We start from the raw sequence: 12,865 nt of genomic DNA, 5'->3' as shown, positions 1-12,865 counted from the left end.
GAGACCTGCCATGATTGGATTATGTACTTTGATGGTGCTTTCTCACTGCAAGGTGCTGGTGCCGACGTGCTACTTGTCGCGCCCACCAGAGAGCACCTCAAGTACGTAGTCCAGATGCACTTTCCCCGGGAAAAATCAACGAACAACACAGCGGAGTATGAGGGATTTCTTGCCGGTCTCAAGATCACGGCAGACCCCGAAATCAAGAAGCTCATCATCAGAGGTGATTCGCAGCTCATCGTTAAGCAAGTCAACAAGGATAACCACAGCCCATTGATGGAGGCCTACGTGGATGAAGTGAGGAAGTTGGAAGAGCATTTTGACGGATTGCAAGCAGAGCATGTTCCTCAAGCAGAGAACGGCATTGCTGACAACCTGTTGAAGCGCGCTGCCCTGAAATTGCCTGTGGAACCAGGTACCTTTGTGCTTCAATTAACTCAACCGTTCGTCGAGCCATCAGCAGGGCAGAACAAGTGAAGGAAGGCAGGCCCTGGCAAGTACTTTCCCGCTGAGCTCCCAGGAGCCGCCGGCCAGGACATTGTCGGATACCCAAAGCTTGCCGAAGAGAGCAACCCCCGATGGAGCCTCGAGCTCTGACCGTAGAGGCAACTGCCCTTGCGGCCGAAGATATGCCTTTAGTCCTTGCCGTCGAGCCTCAGGCTCTGGCATGGGCACCGCACACCGTCCATTTTCTCCAAACAGGGGAACTCTTCGAGGAACAGGAAGAAGCAGAAAGAGTAGCCCGTCGGTCCAACATGTACCAGTTTGTGGATAATACCCTATATAGAAGGAGGCCAAACGGCATGAAGCTGAAGTGCATTCCTCAAGAGGACGGACTAGAGCTGTTGGCAGAGATACATGGAGGCTTTTGTGGTTCCCACATAGGGTCGAGAGCCCTTGCCGGCAAGGCATTCCGGCAAGGTTTCTTCTGGCCCACAGCCCTCCAGGATGCAGCTGCACTAGTAACCAAGTGTGAAGCGTGCCAATTCCATTCAAAGATGCTTCGTCAGCCAGCTCAAGCCCTTCAAACAATCCCTCTCTCCTGGCCATTTTCGGTCTGGGGGCTCGACATACTGGGCCCCTTCCCCCGCGCTATCAGGGGCTTTGAGTACTTGTACGTCGCAATCGACAAGTTCACAAAGTGGCCCGAAGTGGAAGCAGTGAGGAAGGTGACAGCACAGTCAGCCATCCAGTTCTTCAAGGGGCTAGTTTACCGTTTTGGTGTGCCGAACAGGGTCATCACCGACAACGACACGCAGTTCACAAGCCACACCTTCATGCAGTACATCCAGGACCTCGACAACAAGGTCTGTTTCGCTTCGGGGGTGCACCCACGGGGCAATGGCCAGGCGGAGAGGGCAAATGCTAAAGTACAACGAGGCCTGAGGACATAGACTTTTGACAGGCTGCACAAATGTGGAACGCACTGGATTGATGAGTTGCCGGCAGTTCTTTGGTCGATCAGAACGACGCCAAATCAAGCCACTGACCAAAAACCTTTTGCCCTGGTGTACAGGGCAGAAGCAGTTCTCCCCATGGAACTCACATACCGGTCACCTCGAGTGCTCTCTTATGATGAGCTCGAGCAAGAGAAGTTGCGGCAAGATGATGTAACGCTCCTTGAGGACGATCGTCTACGGGCGGCTGTGCGAGCTGTACGCTACCAGCAAGCCTTCCGCCGCTACCATAGTCGCAAGGTTCATGCCCGAAGTTTTTAGGAAGGCGGCCTTGTTCTTCGGCGCGTTCAGTTGGCCAAGAATTCCAACAAGTTGACGCCAAAGTGGGAAGGCCCTTATCAGGTAACGCGAGTCACCAGGCCTGGCGTAGTCCACCTGAGATCGAAGATGGTATTCCAGTGAGCAACTCCTGGAGCATCGAACATCTTCGTAAGTTTCACCCATGAGGTGCGGTTGCCGGGCCTCCCGGCAAACCACCTTTTTTACAAGCCTTGCCGGCACGACATGTAACCCTCTATACAGAGCCAGGCCCAGACCCTGAGCATACATGAAAGAAGCTCTAGCGCCCTAAGTTTCAGCATGCATGCTAGGTTGAGTCTCTCTCTTTGTTAGGGTTGATAGTGCTCAGCGACAACTAACCCCTAGCATAGAGGTCGAGTGTGTGTCTTTCTGTCCTTTCCAGTCCTTTCTTTGGTTCGCACGCTGCACAGGTGTTTCTGCCAAACCATTTAAGAGCAGGGAGACGGAGCGACATCCTTGACCCTGGCAAGCCATTGCCGAGGGTTGCGGATTCAAGTATCCGACCACGGCAAGCCAAGGTTGCCGGGGGCTGCAGATTCAGATAAGTCTTTTATCTCCTGTTATGCATTTCCGTATGGGACTTGGATGTATGTGACTTCGTTTGTTCCCGGGCCACCGTGCTCCCCCTTTCCTATGCCCAAGAACTCTTATTTGGGCCAGAACTTGGTTGTAGTTGTGGTGACAAGGAAACTAATGAAGGGCCTAATCCTACTTCGCCCCTTCCTCCGCCAAGAGGATGAGTATGGTCGAGCTATGAAGTGGGAGGACGACAAGGTCTGCTGCTGGGCAATGGTGCTTATCTTAAGATAACAAGGACTCATTCCTTGGTGTGAGCCTTACTCATGCAAAAAAGAACCCGGCAAGCCCCCTTTTTCATTAATACGTTGCGAACAAGTACAACTCATACGGAATGTAATTATGAGCAAGGGGATTACAAGGTTTAAATCTGAAAAATGCCCGCAGGCTTAAAAAGAGAGGATAAGATGCCTGTAATCCCTTTTTCTTGTCCCTCTCCCCAGGAAGCGGACCAAGATAGTAGGAGGGCAAAAGGAGTGCCTAGGCAAGGTACGAGAAGCAGAAGACACCAAGAGGACATCCCGGCAGTCGTACAGAAGAAGGCCGGTGATGACGGTGTCGGAAGAAGAGCAAAAAGACGAGGTAGCGGGCCGACAATACGCGACGAAGGCGTCGATGCCATCATACTCTGACTTGACGGCCCGCCACCCACGTTCTTCGTCTTCCCGGTCCCTCCAACGCGAGCCGCCCAAGGCGACGACCCCGAGAAGTTCAAGGAGCTGGAGATGCAGATGATGGTGCTGCCGGTGTCCCCCAGGAACGGTGTGTCCGATGCCTAGTCAGACCCGTCATCCTCCCTCCCGATACCTTCATCGTCACTGTCGCTGTCCTCCTTGTCACTGTCGCCCGAGGAGGAGCTTTCGTCATCGGTCGAGCTCTCTGCACAACACCCTAGCATGTGTCCCGAGCGCTCAAAAACCTTGACGGAGAGCAAGCCGCTCTCTGCTAGCTTGAAGTAGAGGACGCGCCCATCCATCAAGCAATGGGCATGCACGAAGGTTTTCTAGCCCCGACGAAGGAGCATCACATGAGGGGCAGGGAACCTTGTGTTCATCCACATGTCGCCATGGAAACACCCCTCCATGTGAAGCCTTAACCTCGGTGGCTGGTGGATCTCCAGCACCCTCGCAAACGTGTCGGGAAGGCGAAGGTGGCTACGCGGCGGCTCACGCAACTCTAGGATAAACTCCAGCGCTGTGTCCCGACATGGCCGCTCGACAAAGCAGGAGGAGACAGTGGATGAGATGGTGACGACACGGGTGTCACCTTACCATGCCCACCTCTGCCCCGACTGCCTCGCCGACCGCGACCCCGGCCGGCACCTCTGCCTCGAGCGTGGCCTTCACCCTGGGCGTCCGGCTCTTCCTTGACCGCGGCAGCTCTCTGGCAGGAGGAAGACCTGGTCACCTCCATGGGAGAACGGCCACGACCACGCCCTCTTGCCATGGCGGTGGATGGAGAATGGAGACGAAGGGGAGACGCGAGGAGATGCTCCTCCCCCTCCTCCTGAGTCCCCTTTTTATAGCTGAGCGGGAAGGCTAAAAGACTGGCTCTATGCCTCTGAAGAGCCTGTTCTGGTCCGGCTCATTAAGTTGGCAACGAGCAAGGCCATCGACCGCCCTCCTTGCCCAATCAAAGGCGCATAAAAATTGGCCACCGCACGTCTTCCCATATCCTGTACATCTGTCACCTACCCCACGCCGTGCATGCGGCGTATGGGGCGCAATGGGCAGGCATAGTGGGAAACGTGGAACGACGGTTCCAAGGCAGAGAGAGTAAATGAGCAGCGGCCCTATAGTTTTAAAAAGTCACGCAAGCCGCCTCTTTACTATTCATCGGGGGATGACGCGAGCATGCTGCGGTCATTCCACACATGACCCCCACATCACACATTCAACGCGGGTCGTGGGGAAGCGCAACTGGCGAGGGAGTTACTACGGTAAAACTACGCCGCACGCACGCCCGCGCACCATTCTGGGCCTGGCCCAATAACGCTCCGCGCTTATATTTGGGCCAGGCCTGGGGGCTCCTGTCGGTGTACAAAAGTAGGGGTCCTTTTTGTACCCCATTACTTGTGCACGGGCAGTCGCAGCCACATTGATGTAGGGTAGAACCCTAATCAGCCGATCTTTCACGAAAGGAGCGGAATCCCGCGAAGAACATGAGGAACACAAAGGGGTAAATGAGAGAAACACAAGGGGAAACGAAGAGGAATACTCAAACCAACATGAATAAGTCACACATGTGCTAGATCCTCGGATACATGGAACGATACACAGTACACGATCAACTTGGGACAATACAATGGCAACGGTCTTCTCCGTGAGGAGGTCTTGATGTTCTTCTCCAAGAGGAGGTCTTGAACCCAAGGGAATCTTCTCCGTAGAGGCCGCGATCTCTCTCGTGGAGTAGATCTGATATGGATGAGCGTAGCTCTATCTCTCAAATGAGCTAAACCAATGCTAACCCTAGAAAGTTGGACGAGGTGGAGTATATATAGTCTAGGGGGAGAAGTGATACACGGGCCTCGGCCCTTCACTGTGCGCCGACAGGGAGGGCCAGATGTCCGGGGCTTCACTGGGAGCCGGATGTCCGGGCTGGCAGGCCGGATGTTCGGGCTGACGGAGCTGGTCATAGTGCTCTCTCGAATGGCTTGTCCGGATTTCCGGGGACGAGGCCGGATGTCCGGGTGTTGGCGAGGCACCGGATGTCCGGGGTTGACACCGGATGTCCGGGGCCTGTAGCACTTAGGCTGCAGGTCTGCTGCTGTTGTTGACATCTTCAGGGGCTGGATGTCCGGGTCCTTGGAGCTGTCTCCGTCTTCTTCCGTCGTCGCTTCCATGCTTCCCCTGCGGATGGTGTAGTTGTTCCTTAGCACATGCACTCCTCCTCGTCGTCTGTAGTGTTCCGACAAGACCTATGCATGCACACGAGAGGGGTGTCAAGTAGTATACCATCCTCAAAGGGGTCAAGTGAGCACGTGTAAAGGAGATGATTCACCTTTGTGTATGTGAAGTAGAGGTCGCATGTGTCACTTGCCAAACGGACTCTTGACATGGTGATGTCCATGGGATGCTCCGCATCATCTCCCCTCCCTTGGGAAAGATTCGACCTCGGATCTAAAACCAAATCACCATGGGAAAGAGACGGCTTCGCCATGTAGAAGTGGACGTTCACCAAGTACTTGTCATCTTGAAGCCCGAAATGGGCACTATCCAATGTCGCACCATCTTGGGATTCCTTCAAAAGGAGTAAGGACAACAAACACCTGGAAAAACAAATGTGGTTAGCATTGGTACAAAACCAAGCATTCAAGAGGTTATTCACCAAACAAGTGTCATCATCATGCAAAGCATATGGTGTGACAAAGGATTGTGACATGGCATGTAAGCATATCAATCAAGCACAAGCAAAGAAATCATGGGGACAAGCATGTAAATGTGAGGTACTGATGCAAATATGTGTGTCAAGAGAATAAGCATCTACCTCAAGATCATAGAAAACATTCACAAATTGCTCAATGAAAGGGCTATGGTAGGCATATGAGTCATTCACAACACCAAAGAAGATGAGATATCTAAACACATGGATCAAGTGCAAGACAATCCAAGCAATACATGCATAGGGTGTAGTGAAGATAGTGTGGCACTCAACACAATAAAAAGAGCAATTGTTCATCATGTGTGAGGCAATCAAGGCAAGCATGTAGCAATCAATGGGACATGGCATATGTGAAGTGATGACATTGTTGCAACCAAACATATGAGAGGAGCAAGTAATCCAAGAATTGGATGCAACACACAAGGCATATATGTCATGATGCATGGAATGGTGAGAATGACAAGTCGAAGCAAGATCGCTAACAAGTGTGCAATCAAGTAGTCCAAGATGAACAATAAGGCTCATGGTGCAAGTAACACAAGTAGTATGATCTGTCATATCCATGCTCAAGAAAGATGTCACCTTGAAGGCGTGTCCTCTTGCATCCTTCACAATGCCGAAGTACAAGCAAGCGCGATGTAGAATCATCGTGGTAGGAGGTGGTTCGCTCTCAAGAGCTCGGATTGTCAACTCACGTGACGTGGAAGTTGACACGAAGTCCAAGTATCCTACACGTGCACACAACAAAAGAAAGAACGTATGTGCATGGTAGATAAACACATCATCCATCATGATGGTTCTCTTCTCTTGCACATAACCATTAGAAGCACAAGTGCGTGAATAATATGATGCAACAATGGCAATATTCATGGCACTAGGTATATGGTGCAAAGAGGTAAGACAAGCATGCTTCATAAGGAATATGTCAAAATCTCCGAATATATGTGAGAATGCTATGGGGACAAACTCATTATCAAGACTAAAGGCATTGTTGCACTCAATACATGTCAAATCATGTAGCATGAGGGAGGCAACATATGGAGAGATATGACAAGAAGCAATAACAATCATGTGCAAAGCATGTAGATGGTTGTCATCAACCGCATGAAGTGAGCAAGTATGAATCATCGGTGATGCAACAAGGCAAGCAATCATAGTAATCAAGTCGTGCAAGCTAGTAGTGCGAAGATGCAACATAATAGAGGAAATCATGGCAATCATGTCATGTGAGCAAATAATAGGCATAGACAATGCACATGACATATCGCAAGCATGAACACAAAGCAAGATCATAGTATTATCATAGGCATGGGGCACAAAGCAAACATGTCAATAACAAGCAATATCTCCACCAAACTTCCAAATACACATACAAGTATGAGAATCAATCATCATGTGTAATGCAAAGCATGGGTCACGAATGCATGGCAAAGGCATAGTAATGAGCATATCATGCAAAGTGAACATGGCAAGATGGGCATATAATATGTAATGGACAATAACCCATAACCATGTGAGGACCATGTAGAAGAAATGCGCGAAGAGAGCGGTGGGAAGGATAATCCATGGGATCCCAAGTCATCATTGCTCTCTAGAGCTCATTTTGTCAACTCGTGGGATTGCGAGGTTGACAAGTATTCATGGGTACCTACACAAAAGAAACACAAATGAAAAAAAATGTGTGTGTGGTAAATGTACACATCATCCATCATGATGTGCATGTGCATGTGTGAGTTAGCACAAGATAAACATCGCTCAAAGAAATTTGATGCATGGTATAAGAACATGTCATCCATCATGAAAGAATAGTTGTCATGTATAACACGATGGGGACACAAATTGAGCATACAAGTATAGCAAGTGTGTGGCAAAACAATAGCATTTTTATTCATGGGGAGCATATGGTGCACACAAATATTGGGATCATGCAATGAATGGGATGAATCAAAATCTCCTAAAATGTATGAGGAAACTATGGGGGTCTCCTCATGAGCAATATTGGAAACATCATATGGAGAAAATGGACAACATCCAAAACAATGCATATCTGAAGCTAGGTGGTCATGGCATGGCATATGCGATAAAGGATGCAAAGGGGGCATATCAATACCATCACAAGAAAAACAAATGACAATAACCATGGGCTTGTCATCTTTGCCATATGTGCAAATTGGGTTTATTTGAATGGCATATGCATAGTCACTAAGGTGAGATTGCAAATATGACATATGATTGATCTCATGCATAACATATGACAAGTCAAGCGGATTGTTAAACATGATGTGACCGAGAGAATTAGCACAAGAAATCCTATGTAACATGGCATCACAACTAATAGACTCCACATGGCAATCATCATACTCATCATAAATGGGTAAATCATCGCATGGGGAAGTCGCACTATCATGAAGCTTGGTAATAGGTTGATCAACATCATGCAAGCAATCATTGTCAAGAATGTCCACTAGTGGGACTAGAGCATCGCCTTCACCTATGTTACCTTTGTCATTCCACAAATGTGGTGTAGGTGTGGTGGGAAAGTGATGTAGGGTAGAACCCTATGGCCCGATCTTTCACGATAGGAGCGGAATCCCGCGAAGAACACGAAGAACACGAGGAGGAAACACGAGGGGAAATCACAAAGGGGCACAAAGAGGAACACTCAAACCAACAAGATAGTCACACATGTGCTAGATCCTCGAATACATAAGAGAAGATACATGATCCACGGACAACTAAGGACGATACAAGGGTAGCCGGTCTTCTCCGTGAGGAGGTCTTGAATCCACGGGGTGATCTTCCCTTAGAAAGGGGGCTTGAATCCAAAGGGATCTTCTCTGAAGAGGCCGCGGTCTCTCGCAAGGAGGAGATCCGATATGGATGAGCGTAGCTCTATCTCTCAAATGAGCTAAACCAATGCTAACCCTAGTACGGAGCTAAGGGACAAGTATATATAGTCCAAGGGGTAAGTTGGGAGATACATGGGGTGAAACCCCTTTCACTGCGCACAGGCAGGGCGGTAGTACCGGTCATGGGGGCGGTTGTACCACTGGACGCTCAGGTACGGGTTCCTGGAGGTGCTTCCGGATGTGCTCAGCGGTTGTACCGATTCTTGGGGCGGTTGTACCGGTCAGGTGGCTGTTACGGGGATAAACCGGTGCTGCACCGGCCTTGCACCGCTCGATCACAGAAGCTTGGCTGGTTGTTGGGCGGTGGTCGAGCGGTTGCACCGCTTGTGGGCCTTCAGCGGTAGTACCGCTTGGTGTGGGCAGTAGTACCGCTCGGGCTATAGCAGCTGGCTCTCCTTCCCTTGCTCTAGCGCACACTTGGCCTTGGTCCTTAGGCTCTCCATGGTCTCCTCGGATGGACCTGAGTATGCATAAGGTCCGCGCTTGAGGTAGCATCCATGTCTTACATGCGAAAAGGGAAGATTCGGAAAGGAGCGAGTTCACCTTGTGTCCAATGGTGTATACTTGAGGTCTCAACATGTGGGCACTAGGGGCTTGGGGAGAAGTCGTAGTGTACATGGGGATGATCATAGGATGCTCCGCATCAGAAAGACCAAATGGTGGTCATCGTCATCTTGATGGAACCATGTGGGGGGTGCATCACATTCCACCATGGCCATCGTCTTGTCCAAAGGTAGGACGAAGTTGTCGAGAATCGGCGCATCATCATATAAGGGACCTAGCACCAAATGAGAAGACACAATAGAGGTAGAGGTCAAGTCATTAGTGTTGAAAGTGGCCTCACATGACCTATCAACTATCTCACTCTCTCAATGTGGTGGTTCACTCACTCCCTCAAAATAGGTGCACTCAAACTCACATATGGTGGAGTCACTCATCTCACTCAAGTGGTGGAGGTTGTGGCTCTCCTCACATGTGAATTGTGGCAACACATATATGGGGCTGGTGGTGAAGTCACTCTCACTCTCAATAAGGTGGCACAAGTCACTCAAGTCATCATATGTCGTCGTGGTCGAAGGGAAAATCCCATGCTCAACCATCTCGTTGTTGTCGCCATGGATGAAGGACGAAGATGGCACATCATCACTCTCACCTCCTAAGATGGAAGCATAATCCTTGCTCGCCACCTTGTCGCTCGCCTCCAAAGCTTGGTCCTTGAGGTTCTCCGTAGTCGTACTTGTCGCCGCACCATCTTGAAAAAGGTTCGAAGTAGACTCGGCATCATCAATGCCACAGAGAGGGATGGCGGTGAAGTCGAACTTGGGAGCATCGTCTTGGAGCTCGTCGGGCTTGGACATCTTGGTGGTACTAGCCTCATGCTCGTTCTCATGGAGCTTGGTCGTCGCGAAGTGAGCTTGGGGTGGAGAAGCTTTGGCCTTCATGAGTTCTTGTTCCACCTTGAGAGCACCAATGTATTTGTCGTCGTGGGACTTGTAGTTCTCGAGGAAGATTGTCTTGGAGATGTCGTTGTGTAATCCCATCATGAAGTGGAACTTCATCGAAATGGGGTCGTCCACGCCGGCTCGTCGCAAGGCAATCTTCATCTCCGTGAAGTACTCGTTGATGGACTTGGATCCTTGGATGGTGTTGTCCAATTGGCATTGAAGTTGTTCCGTGTAGGTTGGGGGCACGAACTCATGCCGCAAAGCTCTCTTCGTCTTGGGCCAACTCATGTCATAGGTCTCCGAAGGTGCGTGAAGCCACCATGTGGACGCGTAGTCGTGGAAGTTACTTGTGGCGCACTTCACTTGATCTTCGGGAGGAACTTGATGTAGCTTGAGGTAGTCGTCCATCAAATGCTCCCACTCGAGATACTCCTCGGTTCTAGAGTCCCATAGAAAGGAATCTCATGGTCGATGTCGAGGTCGTAGTAGCTCGTGGAAGTCACGGACTTGAGCTTGGGGAGCTTCTCTTGAAGTGCTTGTGGGCGAAGATGCCGTATGTCCGTAGGCGAAGATGCCTTGAAGTCGCTTGGCGAAGATGCCAAGGGCGATGGTGAAGTCATTGAGCGGTTGTTGGTGTTGAGCTCTTGACCTTCACGTTCATGGTGGTGATGGTGTCGATGGCGATGTGACCTTGCCGGAGATGGTAGCTTGGAGGCATGTGCTCTTGAGCATCTTCTCGAAGATGAGGAAGACCGCTTGTAGGACTTGATGAGGGCTTTGATCTCCTCCATTTGATCTTGCATCTTGGCGTCGGTGGAGTTTTGCATGACATCGAACTCGTCGTTGTTGTTGTAGACCGAGGATGAAATGCCTTGCCTATCCATCACAAGACTCGAGCAAATATGAGTGGGAGAAAGAGAAGAACGAATACCAAATGTACCTTGACCGAAGTTGAAAGTGGATCAATGATCACTCCAATGTAGACAAGGAAATAGCACAATTGGTACCAAATTTTGCCGGTTTCTCACACCTACACAAATAAGGCTTATGGTGGAGCTCGGTGAGGATAGTGGCACAAAAATTTGATGCAAAATATTAGCAAGAGTCAATAATGTTGAAAGAGATTCACAAATTCGCAAGTGTAACAAGTAGACCAATAGCAATATGGGTGGCACACGGAAACGCACACACGGATAGATAAATGGGGTCGTGCAACGAAGGATGAGCTCAAAATGTGGAATCCATGGAAAATGCTCTTGTTGCACAACTCTAGAGAGACGCTAGCACGATTCCTCAATAGGCGGATACGACACTTGTGCACAACCTATAGGAGACAAAAATGCAACGACTTCTATCCCAAGTATGCTATGTATATGATGTTCCGGTGGTATGATCCAAGATGATCTTATATGCAATGTGGTATGATGGTATGGCACTTGCTTACAAGCTCTTTGTTCACTCTTTTGCTTAAAAGCTTTATTCTTCTTTTTTTTTGTATGGCCACTTTGCGGAATGCACAAACCAAGATAGCTATTGTGTATATACGGGAACAATCTTGTGACGCAAGGGATGATATGATACCAAAATGATATGGTATGTATGTAATGGAAGGTGTAGACCACTAATGTCCACAAGTAACGTTGCTGGCAATACTCAAATGGCTAGTCTCGATAGGCCAGTGACGCAAAATGGGCTAGGGGTTAACAATGCAATGGCAAGGGAATATACAATGGAGGGATACCATGATACCAAGATGATATGGAGGTTACCGTCCTTGGCGATGATGAGTTGCGGTGTTCTTGATGTAGATACCAAGATGATGGAGACTCGTCCCTAAGTAGCCGAAACAGAAAAATTGCGAACTCAAAATATCAAATGTCAAATGGTGGAATCGGGATGTGGTGGTGGTTTTGTGGAAGCTCAATGGAATTGCGGAATGGCAATGATGGGTTATGAGACACAATGCGGAAGTGGAGGGTAAGGTGGTGGACTATACACGGTGTCGGAGTTGGAAGCACAGTCCCTAAGTAGCCGAAACACCTTAGGAGACACAACTCACAACACAAAGAAAATTGGGTTAAGTCGGGGTGGCGGAAGTGTATAGTGGTCAAGCCTATGCGTTAGTGGTGGTGGTGGTTGATGAAGAAGCAACCATCCCTAAGTATACTAGACACCTTAGGAGACTCAAATCACTCCTCAAGTAACTACTAATGCAATGGGGAACAAAATTGGTTAGGTTGCGGAAGTCGGTGGTGGTTATGAGGAGGTTGTGGTGGAAGCCCTAGGCAAAGATGCCAAAGTTCTAAAAATTTGATGGAGTCAAATGATGATGGTAGTATATTGTGGGAAGGGGGATGTGAAGAGCTTTTCAATGAGCTAAAGAACGTAAAAAACGGACTCCGGATGAATTAGTTATGGACAAAACGGTGAAACGGGGGAGGCTGAAATCCCAGGGGCCGGATGTTCGGGGTGGAGCCCGGATTTCCCGGGCTGTCTGTCCAGAACCGAGAAGATTTGGTGCTCCAGGAGCCGGATGTCCGGCCAAGAACCCGGATGTCCGGCCCGATGGCCCGCATGTCTGGCCCGACGAATCCAGATCTCGTTTGGGGCGGAAATTTTCGAATTGCGGGCGGAAATGGATGATTCCAAAGGCAAAATTTGATGGATTTTGTGGATGGAAAGTGGGGAAAATTGGGGATATGCTAGATCCACTTGAAACCAAGCAAATCCATGGATCAAAATCAACAAAGCTTCATCAAACCAACAAATCACAAAAACATTTGGGGCTATTTTTCGT

Source organism: Triticum urartu, chromosome 4 (assembly GCF_003073215.2).
Source record: "Triticum urartu cultivar G1812 chromosome 4, Tu2.1, whole genome shotgun sequence".
Taxonomy (NCBI): Eukaryota; Viridiplantae; Streptophyta; class Magnoliopsida; order Poales; family Poaceae; genus Triticum; species Triticum urartu.
Note: the sequence above shows the minus strand (reverse complement) of the source record.